The sequence below is a fragment of the Anomaloglossus baeobatrachus genome, chromosome 4 (genome assembly GCF_048569485.1).
Source record: "Anomaloglossus baeobatrachus isolate aAnoBae1 chromosome 4, aAnoBae1.hap1, whole genome shotgun sequence".
In the NCBI taxonomy this organism is placed as follows: Eukaryota; Metazoa; Chordata; class Amphibia; order Anura; family Aromobatidae; genus Anomaloglossus; species Anomaloglossus baeobatrachus.
In genome coordinates, this window is record NC_134356.1 from 139,747,213 (window position 1) to 139,769,219 (window position 22,007).

Here is a 22,007-nt window from a genome sequence, read left to right on the forward strand (position 1 = left end):
ATCTGTAGTTGCAAACTGTCCTCCTTTGTGTTAACTACCTTACATAGTTTTGTATCATCTGCAAATACTGATATTTTACTCTGTAAGCCATCCACCAGATCATTAATAAATATATTAAAAAGTAGGGAGCCCAATACAGACCCCTCTGGCACCCCACTAGTAACCCTGGCTTAATCTGAGTATGCGCCATTAATAATCACTCTTTGTTTTCTACCACTAAGCCAGCTACCTACCCATCTACACACATTTTCCCCGAGCCCAAACTTTCTTATTTTACTTATCAATCTTTTATATGGGACAGTGTCAAATGCTTTACTGAAGTCACGATAAATGACATCCAATGATTCTCCTCAGTCCATGTGAGAGCTTACATTCTCGTAGAAGCTGATCAGGTTAGTTTGACAAGAGGGATCCTTCATAAATCCATGCTGATATGGAGTTAAACATTTGTTAACATTGAGATATTGCATAATAGCATCCCTTAAAAACCATTCAAACATTTTACCCACAACAGATGTTAAGATTACCGGCCTATAGTTTCCAGGTTCCCTTTTAGATCCCTTTTTGAATATTGGTACCACATTTGCTATCCGCCAGTCCAGTGGAACAGACCCAGTTTCTATAGAGTCTTTAAATATAAGAAATAGAGGCCTGTCTATCACATTACTTAACTCTTTTAATACCCGAGGGTGAATGCCATCAGGGCCTGGTGATTTGTCAATTTTAATGTTACTAAGTCGGTTCTGCACTTCTTCCTGGGTTAGGCAGGTCATACTTAATGGGGCATTTACATGATCTCTCTGCATTTCCCGTGGCATATCCTTTTCATGTATAAACACAGTTGAGAAAAAAGTATTTAAAACATTTGCTTTTCCCTCATCGCTCTCTATGATTTTACCCTCATTGTTCTTTAAAGAGCCGACACCATCAATTTTAATCTTTTTGCTGTTTATATAATTAAAGAATAGTTTGCGATTTGTTTTGCTTTCCTTAGCAATGAGTCTCTCAGTTTCTACTTTTGCTAAATGTATTTGTTTTTTACACATTTTATTTTTTTCTCTATATATTTTTAATGCTTCTTCGCTGCCTTCTTGTTTTATCTTCTTAAATGCCTTGTTCTTATTATTTATTGCCCCTTTTACATCCTTATTTAGCCACATTGGTTTTCTCCTGTTCCTGGCCCTTTTATTCCCGTACGGTATGGCTAGCTCACAGTGGGTGTTTAATACGGATTTAAAAGTTTCCTATTTATTTTCTGTGCTCCTATTTTTGAGGACATTGTCCCAATCAATTCGGCAAAGGCTTTCTCTAAGCTGATTAAACTTTGCTTTCCTGAAATTCATCGTTTTTGTAACCCCCCTCCAAGGCACCTTACTGAAGGACAAGTGGAATTGTATTATATTGTGGTCACTATTCCCTAGGTGCCCATCCACTTGTACATCTGTTATTCTATCTGGCCTGTTGCTTAAAATTAATTCCAGAAGGGCTGTCCCTCTAGTTGGGCCCGACAAAAGTTGGGACAGATAATTATCCTTAGTTACTGACAGAAGCCGGTTTCCTTTCTGAGATACGCAGGTTTCAGTTTCCCAGTCTATATCGTGGTAGTTGAAGTCTCCCATAATAATCACCTCTTTGTGATTTGCTGCTTTGTCTATTTGTTTCAATAATACATTTTCAGTGGTTTCTGTTATATTTGGTGGCTTATAACAAACCCCTATGAGGATTTTATTAGTTTTCCCTCCTTGTATCTCCACCCATAGAGACTCCACCTCTTCATTTCCCTCTTGGATATCTTCTCTTAGTCTGGGCTTTAAACTGGACTTTATATATAGACAGACTCCAACCCCTTTCCTGTTTTTACGATCCCTCCTAAACAATTAATATCCTTGCATGTTAGCCGCCCAGTCATAAGTGTCATCTAACCATGTCTCAGTTATTCCTACTATGTCATATTTTTCCTCATACATTACCAGCTCCAGTTCTTCCATCTTATTGGTCAGGCTTCTTGCATTGGTCAGCATGCAGGAAATAAGTTTTGCTCCCCTTTTCTTAGCTTCTTTCTTAGTACCCTGTCTTGGGTCCTCTTCACGGCATCTAGTATCCTTGATTAGTTTATCCTTCTGCTGCGTGTTCTTGTCTGCTGTTTTTTCTCTCATCCCCTCTTCTTCTAGTTGAAAGCCCTCCTGATGAGTGTGGCAAGCCTTCTGGTGAACGTGTGTTTCCCAGGTTTTGTGAGGTGTATCCCGTCTCTTGTGAGAAGTCCATCGTAGAGGTAATTCACTCCGTGGTCCAAGAATCCAAATCCTTGCTGCCTGCACCACCGTCACAGCCAGTTGTTCACCTCTAGTATCTTATTCCATCTTCTGATGCCATGACCATCGACTGGGAGGATTGATGGAAAAACAACCTGTACGTTCCGTTCCTTTATTTTCCCCAGAATTTCAAAGTTTTTGCAAATAGTTGGTAGGTCATTTCTTGCCGTGTCGTTTGTGCCTACATGTATCAATAGGAATGGGTAGTCATCCTTGGATCCGAGGATATTTGGTATCCTGTTGGCCACATGCTTGATTTTTGCTCCTGGGAGACAGCATACTTCTCTTGCGGTTATGTCCGGCCTGCAGATAGTTGCCTCCGTGCCTTCTAGTAGTGAGTCGCCCATAACAACCACTCTTCTTTTCTTTCTGGACGCACTGCTTGTTGCTCCTGAGTGTTTTTGAGTGTCTTTTCTTTCTGCTTTTGTTGACAAATGAACTTCTTTTGTTGATAGTGTGTCTTGTCTTGTAGAAACTGTATCATCCTGAGCTGTGCCATTTTCGTTCTTCAGCATGAGGGCTTCATATTGGTTGCTATGCTGTGTGGGTGGTGTCGACCACTTGATCCGCTGACTTTTTTTGGTCACATGTGTCCACTTTCAGCCTGTGTATGTGTTCTGAAGCTTTTTTCACTTTCCGTATCCTGAATTGTTGCTTCTGCTTCATCCAAGAAGTCTTCATGCTCTTTAATTAGCTTAAGCATTGCTATTCTTTCTTCCAGTCCCTGCACCATTTCCTCTAAAAGGGCAACAAGTTTGCATATTTGACAGGTGAAGTTGGATTCTTTGTGTGGCAGATCCGTAAACATGTGGCATGTGTTGCAGGTGACCATGTACGTTTTCTTCTCTTCCATATTGCTTGATGCAGTATATGATGGGTGGAAAGTCAGCAATCGATTAGCTTGAGGTGACTCTTCCCAGAATGCACTGGAAATATGCAGATGAGCTTCCTGCTTCTCCAATCCCTGGTTTTGCAATGTCCTGAAACAGCGAGACCTGGCAAGTCCCAGCAATCGATTAGCTTAAGGCGACTCTTCTCCTCTTCCCAGAATGCACTGGAGATCTGCAGATGAGCTTCCTGCTTCTCCAATCTCAACATGTTGTTCCCTTTGGACAAGTTGCATAGAAAAATATGATCATTTCATTGGAGCACTTGATGACATTGTTCTTGCATCTCACAAATCACAAACCTCTGTGGAATTTCTGGATTTCAGGATTTCCATTGAGGGTTCATTTATTTTAACAATATTACATTTTAAACCTACTGTTACTAATAAAATTCTACATTATCATTGCTTTCATTTGCTACACCTTCGCAAGGGTATCCCTAAGGGTTAATTTATGGGAATAAAGAACAATTGTAGTAAAAATGAAGATTTTCGCCATCATGCCTATGAACTTACTTCAAGAGTATGTTGTAAGGGTTATCCATAAAAACGTTTTTTACAATTCATTCAAATTCTCTGACAGTTCACATTAAAATGATCTACTTCTTCATGTCCCCTGAGGGAATACATCAACTCTCAACCTTATCACCATGTTAGACAATGGAGTAATGTGTATCGGCTACTGCATCACAATTGAGACTCCTTAGTGAATCTAAGGGTACTGTCACACTAAGTGACACAATCTGCGATCTGACCTGGCAGGGATTACTGGAGCGTCGCTACATGGTTGCTGGTGAGCTGTCAATCAGGCAGATCTCCACAGCGATCAGAGATCAGCCACCAGCCACCAGTGACCTGTGTAACGACCCTGTGCTTGGTAACCATAGTACACATCGGGTTACAAAGCAAAGCGCTTTGCTTGGATACCCAATATGTACCTTGGTTACCAGCGTCCGCAGCTGCCAGAAGCCGGCTCCCTGCACACGTAATCATGGTACACATCTGGTTACTAAGCAAAGCGCTTTGCTTGGATACCCGATATGTACCTTGGTTACCAGCGTCCGAAGCTGCCAGAAGCCGGCTCCCTGCTCCCTGCACATTCAGATCGTTGGCTTCCGTTGTCAAACACAGCGATGTGTGCTTCACAGCAGGAGAGTAACGAGCAAAAAATGAACCAGCACTGTGTGTAACAATCAGCGATTTCACAGCAGGGGCAAGGTCACTATTTAGTGTCACACACAGCGAGATCGCTGATGAGGTCCCTGGTACATCACAAAACCTGTGACTCAGCAGCGATCTCGCTAGCGATCTCGCTATGTGAGAAGTACCCCTAACTTACTTCCTTTTATCAGCTTTCAACCAAAGATTATTGCCAGTAAAGCAAAAAATTTAAAGAGTATACTTACATCGTCACTTTAAACTTCCCAAAACAAGCCTTATTACTGGTTTTAGACTTCTAGGTACATATCCATGTGGCTCGTGTACGGCTTGTCCATTTGTGATTTCTGATGATTGTTTTTCTGTTCCCACTCTATTTCCATACATGTTAAGTCCAAATGTTGCTCCTGTAATCTGTATATGTGCTCATATGTGAATGCATGTGTGGCGCCCCGGCATCTGGTTGCCACAACAGTGTTGCCCCTCCAAAGGGTTAATGCTGAGCCTGGAAGTAATGGGGGAAGTCCATTGGCCAGTAAGTACCAACATTCAACACCGTTTCTCCCTCAGGCCAGCAGAGGGAGCTCTAAACCTGGAGTTCCAGGGAGCACTTCCTTAAGCCCTGACCTGAGGGAGGAGTTAAGTAGTCTGTGAGGGAAGTTCAAGGAGAGAGGAGCTGAGTAGTACGGTCTTGTGAGCTGGGGTTTGGAGCTAGGTTAGCTCGACCCAGGAAAGCAGGAGCTGTAGCGAGGCACGTAGAGAAGACGCTAGAGGAGGACAGGTCAGAACCTGTTCGCCTCAGAAGAGCATGCAACAGACATCGGACGTCAGAGTCTGTGGTTGTCAGGGTGTAAAACCCTTCCCCGGTAGCCGAATCCGAAGGGCAGGAGAGCTGCAGGTCTCCTGGCCCCATAAAGAACCCGAAGGTCCAGCTGCATCACAGGGACCCGGTGTGGACTCCAGCAGAGAAGCACCAGAGAGGGCCTGCGCAACCTACCACACAGGAAAAAGGGATGTACCACAAGTCCCAGCAGCAAGAGGGTCACTGCTAAACCAAGATTGCAGGGTCCTGTAGAAACAGAGAAGAGCAGGGAGTAGGCCTCATTACTTGACTGGCCAAAGAGATCACCCCAGGTACTTCCAGGCCGACCGGATCGCCCTTACACCTGTGACGGTCTCCCAGGACTAATCTGTTGCAAGTAAAAGAAAAGAAGGTAAAGAGACTGTTGTTTGTGTCAGTTCTTTACACTACCTGATTGGCCCTGCCCCGCCCCCACCATTGCATAGACTCTCATAAGCACCAACGGTTGCCCCGGGGTACCGCTCCACCTGTGGGGAGCAGAACCATCCCAGCTGCCATTACATCAGCCCTATCCAGCAGCGGCGGCTCCATAGCCACAATCCACAGGTGGTGTCACGAATATAATTCCACAAACTTTACTATTAATCATCACCCCCACTACCGCCACTTTAGTTGACCCCACCAGGGTCACGGAGCCGGGCCCTGGACCGCTGACTACCCCCGGACTAGTGCGGCTCGGCACGGTGTGTCCCAGAGCCCGGGGGTGGGCGAGTCAACCTTGGCGTCACGAAAAGGATTTCATGCCCGGACTCACCGGCTACTGTGCGCCTGAAGGAACTGTGTGAAGAGACTGTGATTAACTGTGTTTTACTGTGGTGAATCAGCCGCTGCTATTAGCCTTGCTGAGCGCAGGAAGAAGGGGGGCGTGCCCGAAAAAGAGCGCGAAGAGAGCGCGCCAGCAGAGCGGAGGTTCGTTAACCCCACACGAGGAGATTTGAAAAGAAAAAGAGAGCGGAGCCTGGTAAGGTCCACTAAGGGCGAAGGAAGATGTCCGACTCAGAGGGGGAACAGGTGGCTACTATAGCCCAAGACGCAGCAGCAACGGCAAATGTAATCCCAGTCGCCATCGCCCCAGCTCCCGCTGCAGCGCCCGTAATGCCGCTCACAATGCCATACCTCCCGGGAGCGGACTGGCTACCACAGTACTCCGGGAAGTCACATACCCTGAGTGACTTCAGAGAAAGGCTGCATAGCTTGTTTAAAGTGTATCCTCTAACTGAGAGCCAGAAAGTGGGCATAATAATAAGACAGTTAACTGGCACAGCCCAGCGCGAAGTAAAGTCCTGGCCTGATACAGATAAAGGGACAGTAACCCAGATACTGGCCAAGTTGAAGAGTACTTTTGACACCCGCACTGCAGCAGAAATAAAAATGAAATTCTTTGGTTGCAAACAAAGGGCTAAAGACAGCATACGGGACTATGCCTTAAACTTGCAGGAAGCACTGAGAGCAGTTAAACAGGTGGACCCAGAGAGTGTGCGTGATGAAGACAAACTACTGACTGAGCAGTTTATAGAAGGGCTCCTGGCACAAGCTCACAGGACACAGCTGCGTATCATGGTCCTGCAGAATCCTGCCCTGAACTTTGCAAAGTTTAAGGACCAGGCCATTCGGGTACTGAGAGAATCTACACCAGATGACACAGTACCCCTCCGGCCTCTTGCTATCACATACCCCGAGGTGGTGCCTGTAACCCGAGCCATTGCAGGGGCTGAAGCGCAGACCCTGAACAATAACCCCTCTGCATACCTCAGGCAACAGGTCCAAGAACTGACCAAGACAGTGGCTGCCCTTGCAAAAACAATGCAGTCTCTACAAGTGACCCCATCGCCGGCGAGAATCGAGTTGGCCTCCAGTCCAAATGACGTCCCATGGATGCGGCAAAGGAGGATTCCGCCGACCCGAGGAAAAGACACAGACCGGTATGATTCAGCTGGACAACCGATCTTCCGCCGCTGCAGCCAGGTGGGCCACTATGCAAGGCACTGTCCTTTAAACGGGCCGAACCTAGGGTCAGGAGCCAACCCCCAGGTGTAAGAAATCCCGGCTCAACTGTCTGGCGCAACAAGTATGTGGGAGGACGACCGGTCCTTCCTATTGTGCTGGATGGGATTCCTTTGACTGACCTCCTGGATACGGGGTCCCAGGTAACAACCATACCTTATATACTGTACAAAAGATACTGGACTGATTCAGGCATTACCTGCGGCCCAGATGATGATTTAACGATTGTAGCCAGTAATGGCCAGCCCGTGCCTTTGGGTACAAAGAAGTAAGCATTAAAGTGGGGTGGGTAGAATTGCCATCTCAGCAGATGACAATTGTGGATATTGATCGCAAAGAATCTAACCCACTGCTAACAATCGGTACAAATGTAATGGAAAATTGTCTTGCCAAGGTGATAATTTTGTTGCAACAGGCGGCTGAAACTGCCAGCTCCGGGTAGCAGCGTGCCCTACAGAGGGAGATAAGAGCCCTGATGAGGAGGCAGCAGGTAGAGCTGGCCGGAGGAGAAATTGGCAGTGTGAGGGTAACTGACCCTTTCCCCATTGCAATACCCCCAAGAAGTGAAATGTTGATATGGTGTCGGGCAGCAATAGGCCTCAAGGGCCACGATTACCAGGCCCTGGTAGAACCTGTGTATTCAGACAGTAGGCTTGGAGTCCTGATAGCCAGGGGGGTAGCAGACGTCCGCAAGGGAAGGGTACCCATCCGCGTCCTGAATTGTGGGGAGGAGGAAGCCAAATTGCCCCAGTACACCACGGTAGCTAAACTGTACACTGTCAGTAATAATACCATAAGAACCAAGGAACTCTTGATCCCGTCCGAACAGGCGGAAGACAATGGTTCCAAGGGACAGCTGGAGGATTGGTGCCAAAGATTACATGTGGGCACCGACTCCACCCCTTCACACCAAAAGCATGGAGTTTACCGGGTGGTGCAGGAATACGAGCGGGTCTTCAGCAAACACCCTCTAGACTTTGGGCAGGTAAAAGGGGTTAAACATCAAATCCCCACTGGTGACCATCATCCCATTAAAGAGAGATACCGCCCTGTACCGCCAGCTCAATATCAGCGTGCCAAAGAGATGTTACGGGAAATGAAGGAGGCTGGGGTGATCAGAGATAGTTGTAGCAACTGGGCAGCTGCCCTAGTGCTCGTAAAGAAAGAAGATGGCACAATGAGAATGTGCGTTGATTACAGGCAAATTAACCGCATTACACATAAAGATGCTTATCCACTACTCAGAATAGAAGAGTCATTAGCAGCTTTAAAATCAGCTAACTACTTCTCCACCTTGGATCTCACCAGTGGGTATTGGCAGGTTCTCGTGGCAGAGGCAGACAAGGAGAAAACTGCATTCACTACACCAACTACACTCAAGAAAAATAACCTTATGACAGAGTATCAACATGGGTTTATGAGGGATCGATCCTGTCAAACTAATTTGATCAGCTTCTATGAAGAGGTAAGTTCAAGCCTGGACCAGGGAAATGCAGTGGATGTTGTGTATATGGACTTTTCAAAAGCTTTTGATACGGTGCCACACAAAAGGTTGGTACATAAAATGAGAATAATGGGGATAGGGGAAAATATGTGTAACTGGGTTAAAAACTGGCTCAGTGATAGGAAACAAAGAGTGGTTATTAATGGTACGTACTCGGACTGGGTCTCAGTTCATAGTGGGGTACCACAGGGGTCAGTATTGGGCCCGCTTCTTTTCAACATATTTATAAATGACCTTGTTGGGGGCATGCGGAGTAGAATTTCAATATTTGCAGATGATACTAAACTCTGCAGGGTAATCAATACAGAGGAGGATAATTTTATATTACAGGGAGATTTATGTAAATTGGAGGATTGGGCTGAGAAGTGGCAATTGAAGTTTAATGTAGATAAATGTAAGGTCATGCACTTGGGTAGAGGAAATAACATTTATGATTATGTACTTAATTGTAGAACACTGGGTAAAACAGACACAGAAAAAGACTTGGGTGTATGGGTGTATGGTAAACTTCACTTTAGTGGACAGTGTCAGGCAGCTGCTGCCAGGGCTAATAAAATAATGGGATGTATTAAAAGAGGTATAAGTGTTCATGAAAAAAATATAGTTCTACCTCTGTACAAGTCACTAGTGCGACCGCACGTAGAATACTGTGTACAATTCTGGTCACCGATATATAAGAAGGACATAGCTGAACTGGAGAGGGTGCAAAGAAGAGCGACCAAGATTATTAGAGGAATGGGGGGGGCTGCAATACGAAGACAGGTTATTAAACTTGGGGTTATTTAGTCTGGAAAAACGAAGGCTTAGGGGAGATCTAATCACAATGTATAAATATATGAGGGGACAGTACAGAGACCTTTCCAAAGATCTATTTACACCTAGGCCTGCGACTGGAACACGGGGGCATCCGCTACGTCTTGAGGAAAGAAGGTTTAATCATAATCACAGACGAGGATTCTTTACTGTACGAGCAGTGAGACTATGGAATTCTCTGCCGCATGATGTTGTAATGAGTGATTCACTACTAACATTTAAGCAGAGCCTGGATGCTTTTCTTGAAAAATTTAATATAACCAGTTATGTATATTAGATTTTATGACAGGGTATTGATCCAGGGAACTAGTCTGATTGCCGGATGTGGAGTCAGGAAGGAAATTTTTTCCCCATTGGAACTTGTTTGCCACATTGGGGTTTTTTGCCTTCCTCTGGATCAACATGTTAGGCTACGGGTTGAACTAGATGGACTTAGAGTCTCCCTTCAACCTTAAAACTATGATACTATGATGAATGGGCCTCTGCGAGTTCAACTGTATGCCATTCGGGCTCTGCAACGCCCCAGGAACATTCCAAAGATTGATAGAGTGCTGCTTGGGCCATTACAACTTTGAAACCATGCTATTGTACCTGGATGACGTCATAGTCTACTCGAAGACCTATGAAGAGCACCTGAGGCACTTGGCAGAAGTGTTTGAGTCCCTGTCCGAGTATGGCCTGAAGATAAAGCCGTCCAAATGTCACCTCTTGAAGCCAAAAGTACAGTACCTGGGTCATGTAGTCAGTGCAGAAGGTGTGGCACCTGATCCAGAGAAAGTCACAGTAATCAAGGACTGGCCAAGACCCACCACGATAAAGGAGGTGCGGCAGTTCCTTGGGCTGGTGGGCTACTACCGAAGGTTCATTGATGGTTTCACGAAAATAGCAGCGCCTCTTCAAGATCTCCTGGTGGGTCAGCCAAAGAAGGCTAAGAAGCAAAGTCCTCCCTTCGAGTGGAACAGCCAAGTAGAAACGTCCTTTGTCCAATTGAAGATGGCTCTTACTGGAGAAGAAATTCTGGCCTACCCTGACTACGGCCAACCATTTGTACTATACACAGATGCCAGCAAGTTGGGATTGGGAGCAGTTCTATCCCAGGTACAGGGAGGCAGAGAGAAAGTGATAGCCTACGCCAGTAGAAAGCTTCGTCCAAGAGAAAGGAATCCAGAAAACTACAGTTCCTTTAAGCTGGAGTTCCTCGCTATTGTCTGGGCAGTGACTGAATGCTTCAAGCACTATCTGGCATTGGCCAAGTTTACCATCTTCACGGACAACAATCCGTTGACCCACCTGGCAACAGCCAAGCTAGGTGCTGTTACGAGGGGGACCCGGGGAAGCGTGCCAAGATGGGAAATGGACTGCTTCCGCCGGTCAAGGTCCACTGTGCGGTGTAAGGGACCGCCGCTATGGTGGGTGAAGAGTGAGCGGGTTGCTGCTAGCGATCGTCTGGAATGTCACAGACGATCTATGTACACCGATCTGCCCTAACCCGTGAGGGTTGTATGGCACAGATCTCACGGCTCGGTGTACCTGTTGCACGGGGAAGCACAGAGGTGCCCACGCACGTGTGCCAGTGGAAGTCACGAGAATATGGCACGAGGGTAGCACAGAGGTGCCCACGCACGTGTGCTTTCAATAACCAGGTGAGTCCAATGGAGACTTGAGGAGCTCACCTGGGACAGGAACACAGCCTGTTGACGGGGGTACTGCCGGAGCAGCAAGGCAGGAACACGGCCTGCAAACGAGGTACTGCCGGAGCAGCAAGGGCCAAGCCCACAAGAGACAGTAATGCCTGAGCAGTGGCGTGGCAGCACGCTGCCAGACATCCAAACATAGAAGGACGGTCGCGCGCCGCCATGATGGCAGGGGGAGCTTTTAAGGAGGTGCAGCTCCACCCGAGGGCGGGCGCGAGGCGGAAATGACGGACTTGACCCAATCAGGGTCCACGACGTCCCAGCCTGGCCAGTCAGGATTCACCACGTCACCAGCCTTGTCATCAAGCCGTGTGATGTCAGTGAGCAAATCAGGACCCACCACGCATTGCACATGCTCACCCTCCTGCCTCTGGGAAATAGAGGCGGGATCCTCGGTCTCACAATGTGCAGAGATAACGGGAATCTCACTGCTTCCCTGAGCAGTAAACCTCTGCACATTGCGCAGCCTCGCAGACCTTCGGGGCCGCTTAGCAGGAGAGTCTGCGGCAGGCCAGGAATGGGAGACCGCTTCACTCCTTGTAACAGGAGAACCACTAGGTGTCACCCTTCTGCTGCCTCTCTGAGAAGGTATCTCCTGCACACTGCGCAGTCTGGCAGACCTTCGGCGCTGCTGAGCAGGAGTGCTCGTGGCAGGCAAGGAATGGGAGACTGCCTCAGTCCTTGCCTCAGGAGAGCCACGAGATGTAACATTACCCCCCCGTCTAGGCCCCCCCCCTGTCCGTGCTCGAAGGCCGCTATCAAACCCGGGGCGCGGATATGATCCTCCAACTCCCAGGATCTATGCTCCGGACCACGGCTGCCCACTCCACGAGGTAGTACCTCTTGCCCTGTATGACTTTTGTCTCCACAAGTTTTGCCACCTCAGGGTCGTCAGACGGGGAGTCGGTTTGAGCCGGCAGGGACCCCGAGAATTTATTAAGTCGTACGGGTTTCAGGAGGGACACGTGAAAGGTGTTGGCTATAGCCCAGCGTGGAGGGAGCTGGAGTCGATATGCCACTGGGTTTACCTGCTGTAGTACTTTAAATGGACCCAGATACCTAGGGGCGAATTTGGCTGCCTGTACCCGTAGGTTAACATTTTTAGAGGACAGCCATACTAGGTCACCAGGGGCGAAGGATGGTGCAGGGCGGCGGCGAACATCAGCCGTTGTCACCATCCGGTCTTTAGCCCTTTTAAGAGCCTCTTGGGTGTCATCCCAGATCTCCCGGGCCTTGGTCGCCCAATCCTCCACTCTAGTATCGGGTGACGTAATGGGCATCGGAACCGGGATTCTGGGATGTTGTCCGTTATTGAGTAGGAACGGAGTCTGGCCAGAGGATTCATGGACCGAATTGTTAATGGCAAATTCGGCCCAAGGAAGGAGGTTAGCCCAGTTGTCGTGGTGCGCGGGTATAAAATGGCGGAGGTAAGTTACCAAGGTCTGATTAGTCCTCTCCACTAGTCCATTGGTCTCGGGATGGTATGCGGAGGAGATGTTCAGCTCTATCTGCAGGAGCTTACAGAGCTCTCTCCAGAAGCGAGATGCGAACTGGGGACCCCGGTCGCTCACCACCTTGTCAGGCATGCCATGCAACCTAAATACATTCCGAATGAACAAGGTGGCGAGAGCACGTGACGTCGGGAGTCGTGGGAGAGGCACCAAGTGGACCATTTTAGAGAAGTGGTCCGTGATGACCCATACGACCCTGTGCCCTGCTGACTTGGGCAGATCTCCCAGGAAGTCCATCCCTACCACTTCCCAGGGACGATCCGGCACTGGCAGTGGGTGAAGAAGACCTGCCGGTCTCTGCCGGGACGGCTTATTCCGAGCACACGACATACAGGCTCCCACATATTCCTGTATGTCCTGGGGTAGTCTCGGCCACCAATAATGCCTGGTCACCAGGTCTCTGGTCCTTTTGACCCTGAAGTGACCCCCGACCTTGGAGGCATGGGCCCACGATAGCACCTCGTTCCGTAGTTCAGGGGGAACGAGGGTTTTGCCAGGTGGCACCTGGTCCAAAGAAGTGGGAGTGACCATCCTCAAGCTGTCCGGGGGTAGTATAAGACGAGGCTCCTCCTCGTCCTCCTCCAACACAACCATACAACGTGACAAGGCATCGGCCCGTACGTTCTTCTCACCGGCCAGGTGGCGGATAATAAAGCGGAACCGGGAGAAGAATAAAGACCAACGGGCCTGCCTTGGGTTCAGGCGTTGTGCTGTCTGGAGGTATGTGAGGTTTTTGTGGTCAGAAAAAACCTCAAATGGATGCTTCGCACCCTCCAGGAGATGCCGCCATTCCTGGAATGCTAGTTTCATCGCCAGTAACTCTCTATCCCCTATGGAGTAGTTCCTCTCGGCCGGAGAAAAGGTCTTGGAGAAAAAGAAACACGGATGTTTCCTTCCTCGTTCGTTTTTCTGGTACAGGACTGCACCTGCACCGACCGAAGAGGCGTCTACCTCCAGTAGGAAGGGTTTGGAGATGTCTGGACGATGAAGGATGGGAGCTCTGGAGAAGTGAGTTTTGAGAGTGTGAAATGCCTCTACCGTTTCCCGTGTCCATGCTTTGGGATTAGCGCCCTTGCGGGTAAGGGCAATGATGGGTGCTGCCACCGTTGAGAAGTTGGGAATGAACTGGCGATAATAATTGATAAACCCCAAGAATCGCTGGATCGCCTTCAGCGAGCGGGGCTCAGGCCAGTTCATCACTGTCTCCAACTTCCCCGGATCCATTGCTAACCCCTGACTGGACACTATGTACCCCAGGAACGGCAAGGATTCCTGTTCAAAAACGCACTTTTCCAGCTTAGCATATAACGAATGGGTGCGGAGCCTCTTAAGTACTCGGATGACATCCCTCCGATGGGTGGTAAGATCGGGGGAGAAAATAAGAATGTCATCCAGGTATGCAACCACGGAAAGATACAAATCCCGGAAAATGTCATTCACAAAGTCTTGAAATACGGCGGGGGCATTGCAGAGTCCGAAGGGCATTACTAGATACTCGTAGTGACCGTCCCTGGTGTTAAAGGCGGTCTTCCACTCATCGCCCTCTCGGACTCGCACTAGATTATACGCCCCGCGTAGATCCAGCTTTGTGAAGACCTTTGCCCCACGGAATCGATCAAATAGCTCAGTAATGAGGGGCAAAGGGTATTTGTTCTTGATTGTGATTGCATTTAATCCCCTGTAATCGATACAGGGGCGCAGATCCCCTTCCTTCTTCTGCACAAAAAAGAACCCTGCACCAGCCGGTGAAATAGACTTGCGAATGAACCCCTTCGCCAGGCTGTCCTGAATATATTTGGACATAGCCTCCGTCTCTGGAGCAGAGAGTGGATACACTCTGCCCCTAGGGGGCTCGGAGCCTGGCTTCAGGTCTATTCGGCAATCATATGGCCGGTGGGGAGGAAGAGTATCTGCGGCCCTTTTGGAAAAGACATCCCTGTAGGCCTCATAAGGTGTCGGTAAACCCGGCCCCTCAGTATTCCCTGAGGACCCAACCGACCTAATGGTAGCGGGTGGTTCGGTAGTCACGAGGTGCTCTCTACAGGATCCTGCCCAGGATGAGATCTCCCCTGTTGCCCAGTTGAGTATAGGAGCATGCTGTCTCAACCAGGGAAGGCCCAGTAGGATCTCATCCGTCCCCCCTGGAAGCACCAGGAAGGACACCTGCTCATGGTGTCCCGGTGGCACATCCATCCTGAGAGGGATGGTGATCTGGGTGATAGGATCGAGTAGTATGGACCCGTCGACTACCCGGACCCTGAGTGGCTTGGGCAACAGAACCAGGGGAACTGAGTATCGGGTTGCCAGGGAGGTCGAGATGAAATTGCCTTCAGCGCCTGAGTCCAAGCAAGCCAGGGCAGAGAAGAGAGTAGTGCCGAACTGCAACTGGGCGCTGATAGTCAACCTAGAGGGAGAAGTAGCGTCTAGAGTCCCACCTCTGATAGAAACTAGACGCTGTCTTTTCCCGACGGTTTGGGACATAGGGTAGCTATGTGTCCCCTCTGCCCACAGGAAAAGCAGATGACACAAGACCGAGAACCTGGGGCAGAGGAGACCACCTTGGACACCTCCATTGACTCCACGGAGTCGCCTACAGGACTGGCTGGGGGACCTGTCTGATGGAAGACGGGAGTCAGACGCTTTTTAGGCCGAGAAGACGTGGGTGCTGAAGAGACCTCGAGCCTTCGCTCCGCCTGGCGGATGTCTATGCGAGAGGCAACCTGAATCAAGGACTCTAAAGTGGCAGGCACCTCACGTGTGGCCAGTGCGTCTTTGACAAACCCTGCCAGGCCCTCCCAAAACACAGGGACAAGGACCTTATCCGGCCAGTCCAGCTCTGCGGCCAGTGTCCTAAAGTGTACAGCAAAGTCCCCGACTGAAGCAGACCCTTGCCGAAGTCGTAGGAGGCGCAGCGCGGAATCGTGGGTGACTTGAGGCCCGAGGAACACCATTCTCATGGCCCCAAGATAAGCTGCTAAGTTATTCACCACACGATCTCCGCGCTCCCACAACGGCGTGGACCACTTCAGCGCTCTCCCTGTGAGCAGGGACTGGACGAAGGCTACCTTCGCCTTCTCGGTAGCGTAAAGAGTCGCGGACAGCTCTAAGTAGGTGGTAACCTGGTTTATAAACCCATGGCACTCAGAGCTGTTGCCGCTAAAGCGCTCTGGAAGTGCAAGGCGAGGAGACCTTCCGCCCAATAGCACAGCCTGGGTAGCCGCCTGGGTGGCGACTGTCGTCAGAGTAGTCTTATCGGAGGAAGACTGCTCCACTGCTGCCAATCGTGACTCCAACTGCTGCACATAACGCAGCAACTGCTGCTGCTCTTCAGCCATAGCCAGACCTTTGGCGCGACCGTAATGTTACGAGGGGGACCCGGGGAAGCGTGCCAAGATGGGAAATGGACTGCTTCCGCCGGTCAAGGTCCACTGTGCGGTGTAAGGGACCGCCGCTATGGTGGGTGAAGAGTGAGCGGGTTGCTGCTAGCGATCGTCTGGAATGTCACAGACGATCTATGTACACCGATCTGCCCTAACCCGTGAGGGTTGTATGGCACAGATCTCACGGCTCGGTGTACCTGTTGCACGGGGAAGCACAGAGGTGCCCACGCACGTGTGCCAGTGGAAGTCACGAGAATATGGCACGAGGGTAGCACAGAGGTGCCCACGCACGTGTGCTTTCAATAACCAGGTGAGTCCAATGGAGACGTCCCAGCCTGGCCAGTCAGGATTCACCACGTCACCAGCCTTGTCATCAAGCCGTGTGACGTCAGTGAGCGAATCAGGACCCACCACGCATTGCACATGCTCACCCTCCTGCCTCTGGGAAATAGAGGCGGGATCCTCGGTCTCACAATGTGCAGAGATAACGGGAATCTCACTGCTTCCCTGAGCAGTAAACCTCTGCACATTGCGCAGCCTCGCAGACCTTCAGGGCCGCTGAGCAGGTGAGTCTGCGGCAGGCCAGGAATGGGAGACCGCTTCACTCCTTGTAACAGGAGAACCACTAGGTGTCACCCTTCTGCTGCCTCTCTGAGAAGGTATCTCCTGCACACTGCGCAGTCTGGCAGACCTTCGGCGCTGCTGAGCAGGAGTGCTCGTGGCAGGCAAGGAATGGGAGACTGCCTCAGTCCTTGCCTCAGGAGAGCCACGAGATGTAACAAGGTGCGCTAGAACAGCGATGGATGGCTCGACTGTCCAACTTTGACTTTACCATCAAGTACCAGGCTGGCCGAAAGAATAACAATGCTGATGCGCTGTCCAGAATGCCTCACTTACTCGAGTCTGTACAAGACCTGGATGAACTAGAAGAAATAGAGTTACCGGCTTTCCATCACCAAGGTGTCTCCCAGTGTGAGCATGCTGTAAGAGGGAAGCGCTCGAGCCAACACGAGGTCTCGGTCAACCCATTACTCCACCATAAATGGGAAGAAACACAGAACAGTGACCCGGCCATCCGATTAGTCAAACAAAAGCTAGCACAAGCTGAAACCCATCTTGGTCCAGGTGCTCCACAAGAAGCCCAACAGCTGTGGAATGAGAGGGGATGACTGTTTCTCTACAAAGGCAAGTTATGCAAGAGATATGTTAACTGGTGAACCAATGAACTCGTCTGGCAAATAGTGGTTCCCCAGAGGGATGCCCCTATGGTCCTAGCCGCTTACCACAATAAAGCAGGACACTTCGGGTGGAAGAAGTTGGAGGTCCTACTCCGTGATCGGTTCTACTGGGTACACACGAGAAAGGCCATCGAGAAGTGGTGCCGAGACTGTGGTCCGTGTAACCTGAGGCGAAAAGATGATACTAGCCAGAGGTCGCCCCTGCAGCCAATTATCATGAAGCAGCCCCTTGAATTAGTGGCCATGGACCACGTGAAACTAACACCAAGCTGGTCAGGCTATGTCTACGCCCTTACCATAGTGGACCATTACTCTCGTTTCCTGGTAGTAGTGCCTGTGATGGACCAAACAGCTAGAACAGCAGCTAGGGCATTTTAAGCATACTTTTGTTGACCCCACGGTTATCCTGAAAGAGTACTGACTGATCAAGGCCCTGCATTCGAGGCGGAAGTGTTCCAAGAATTCTGTAACATGTACGGCTGTAAGAAAATACGAACAACCCCAATACCACCTCAAACCAATGGATTTTGTGAGAAGATGAACCATGTGGTTATTGATTTGCTCAAGACTCTACCTCTAGAAGAAAGAAACCAATGGCCAGAAAAGTTGCCAGATCTAGTGGACTTGTACAATCATATACCAGTAAATTCCACCAACTGCAGCCCCACTTACTTGATGCGAGCAAGACCTGGCAAGTTACCTGTAGACTTGGAAATGGGAACTGTGTCACCCGAAGTGGTTCAACAGATAGAAGATTGGAATACAGAGCGACAACAGCAATACCGCCAAGTTCAAGAATGTGTAGAAAAAAGCCTGTCCCAAGCAAGAATGAGACAAGAAAAGAACTACAATCAAACAGCCCCAGCAACTCCCTTAGCACCTGGAGAACAGGTCCTCAAGAAAAAGCGGAGGATTCACAAATTAGATGACCAGTGGGAAAATGAGCCCTACACAATTATTCCTTCAAATTTTGACAAGAGTGTGTCTAATAAGTAAAGATGGAGGCAAAACATAGCAAGCAGTTTCCAGAGATCGTCTGAAGGTATGCCCTGAACGGTGTAAAATCCACGAAGAACTTCAAGAAAGTCCCCAACTTCAAGAAAAAGAGGAAGATATGATCCAAACAATACTTGGAAAATTCCACAAAACATGGACCCAAATAAATAAGGCTATAGTGGTACCAGAATTGACATTCCCGCAAGTGGTTGTACCAGCAACAGAAGAGGTTCCAGATCCACCTGAAGACATGTCGGTACCAATCCCAGATGCCGCATCCGCAATGGAACCTCAGAATCGACCTGCCAGTGGTGAATCTGTCGTACCTATGGTGAATCTAAGAACCCGTAGGAGATTGCTAACCCTACCAGCTAGGCCAACCTGCAACATTGAGGTAGTACACACACCAGATAGCGAAGAATTACAACCCCTACTACGCAGGTCCCAACGTAGCACCCGGGGACAGCCCCCTCCGAGGTATAGAAAATAAAATACCTATCATAGTGTAAATAGTTATGTGAAAATGTCTGTCTGTAATGTTATATTTTACGTGATTGAGTATATGGACAACTGGGTCACTGGACTATGGGTGGCCAAAACTTTAATTGTTTATAGTTAGCATGCGTGTGCTCACCACCCCAGAAGAAAACCCCATCCAGCGTGCATACAATGGGGTCATCGATGCTCTGATGCACGCCCAGAGCCTATGTTAGGGGTTTTATCGCAGCGGGTCCCCCATGGAGCAGTGTAATGGACACCCGGCAGGGAGCCACACTAGACTCATAGTAGTTATTCTTTAAGTTTGTAACGTTTAAGAAATGTGCCACCCATAAAGGGATGTAATGTTATAATGTTATGTCTTGTTTATGTTTCTTCAGTCCGGGAGTACTGATTTTAACTAAGGGGAAGTGTGGCTCCCCGGCATCTGGTTGCCACAACAGTGTTGCCTCTCCAGAGGGTTAATGCTGAGCCTGGAGGTAATGAGGGAAGTCTATTGGCCAGTAAGTACCAACATTCAACACCATTTCTCCCTCAGGCCAGCAGAGGGAGCTCTAAACCTGGAGTTCCAGGGAGCACTTCCTTAAGCCCTGACCTGAGGGAGGAGTTAAGTAGTCTGTGAGGGAAGTTCAAGGAGAGAGGAGCTGAGTAGTACGGTCTTGTGAGCTGGGGTTTGGAGCTAGGTTAGCTCGACCCAGGAAAGCAGGAGCCATAGCGAGGCACGTAGAGAAGACGCTAGACGAGGACAGGTCAGAACCTGTTCGCCTTAGAAGAGCATGCAACAGACATCGGACGTCGGAGTCTGTGATTGCCAGGGTGTAAAACCCTTCCCCGGTAGCCGAATCCAAAGGGCAGGAGAGCTGCAGGTCTCCTGGCCCCATAAAGAACCCGAAGGTCCAGCTGCATCACAGGGGCCCGGTGTGGACTCCAGCAGAGAAGCACCAGAGAGGGCCTGCACAGCCTACCACATGGGAAAAAGGGACGTACGATAAGTCCCAGCAGCAAGAGGGCCACTGCTAAACCAAGATTGCAGGGTTCTATAGAAACAGAGAAGAGCAGGGAGTAGGCCTCATTACTCGACTGGCCAAAGAGAATGAAAAAAACAGATTAAATGCAGAAGGCAGAACACTTCCTGTCTGGCGTCAATGAATGTAATCATCCCTGTCCTCTGAGCATAGAAGTAGAGTTTGTTCAGATATTTTTCTCGTCCCCTCTGATCATTCTTACTTTTACTTTGCGGACTTTACCATCTTTGCTGGGGAATATTGCAGTAACTAGACCAAGTGAACACTGATTTATGTGAATTTGGCAGTCTTTCACAGGAACCATGTCACCTATGTTCAGGTTAGCCCTAGCAGATTGCCCCTTTGTCCATGGCTGCAGGGTAGACAAGTATTGATTGTGCTATCTGTCCAAGATGTATTTGCAAGACTTTGTACCTTTGTCAATTGACTCTTGTAGAGGTTTTTGGCATCTACAGTTAGGTCCAGAAATATTTGTACAGTGACACAAGTTTTGTTATTTTAGCTGTTTACAAAAACATGTTCAGAAATACAATTATATATATAATATGGGCTGAAAGTGCACACTCCCAGCTGCAATATGAGAGTTTTCACATCCAAATCGGAGAAAGGGTTTAGGAATCATAGCTCTGTAATGCATAGCCTCGTCTTTTTCAAGGGACCAAAAGTAATTGGACAAGGGACTCTAAGGGCTGCAATTAACTCTGAAGGCGTCTCCATCGTTAACCTGTAATCAATGAAGTAGTTAAAAGGTCTGGGGTTGATTACAGGTGTGTGGTTTTGCATTTGGAAGCTGTTGTTGTGACCAGACAACATGCGGTCTAAGGAACTCTCAATTGAGGTGAAGCAGAACATCCTGAGGCTGAAAAAAAAGAAAAAATCCATCAGAGAGATAGCAGACATGCTTGGAGTAGCAAAATCAACAGTCGGGTACATTCTGAGAAAAAAGGAATTGACTGGTGAGCTTGGGAACTCAAAAAGGCCTGGGCGTCCACGAATGACAACAGTGGTGGATGATCGCCGCATACTTTCTTTGGTGAAGAAGAACCCGTTCACAACATCAACTGAAGTCCAGAACACTCTCAGTGAAGTAGGTGTATCTGTCTCTAAGTCAACAGTAAAGAGAAGACTCCATGAAAGTAAATACAAAGGGTTCACATCTAGATGCAAACCATTCATCAATTCCAAAAATAGACAGGCCAGAGTTAAATTTGCTGAAAAACACCTCATGAAGCCAGCTCAGTTCTGGAAAAGTATTCTATGGACAGATGAGACAAAGATCAACCTGTACCAGAATGAGGGGAAGAAAAAAGTTTGGAGAAGAAAGGGAACGGCACATGATCCAAGGCACACCACATCCTCTGTAAAACATGGTGGAGGCAACGTGATGGCATGGGCATGCATGGCTTTCAATGGCACTGGGTCACTTGTGTTTATTGATGACATAACAGCAGACAAGAGTAGCCGGATGAATTCTGAAGTGTATCGGGATATACTTTCAGCCCAGATTCAGCCAAATGCCGCAAAGTTGATCGGACGGCGCTTCATAGTACAGATGGACAATGACACCAAGCATACAGCCAAAGCTACCCAGGAGTTCACGAGTACAAAAAAGTGGAACATTCTGCAATGGCCAAGTCAATCACCAGATCTTAACCCAATTGAGCATGCATTTCACTTGCTCAAATCCAGACTTAAGACGGAAAGACCCACAAAACAAGCAAGACCTGAAAGCTGCGGCTGTAAAGGCCTGGCAAAGCATTAAGAAGGAGGAAACCCAGCGTTTGGTGATGTCCATGGGTTCCAGACTTAAGGCAGTGATTGCCTCCAAAGGATTTGCAACAAAATATTGAAATTAAAAATATTTTGTTTGGGTTTGGTTTATTTGTCCAATTACTTTTGACCTCCTAAAATGTGGAGTGTTTGTAAAGAAATGTGTACAATTCCTACAATTTCTATCAGATATTTTTGTTCAAACCTTCAAATTAAACGTTACAATCTGCACTTGAATTCTGTTGTAGAGGTTTCATTTCAAATCCAATGTGGTGGCATGCAGAGCCCAACTCGCGAAAATTGTGTCACTGTCCAAATATTTCTGGACCTAACTGTAATTCTCCTGAAGGGGCACT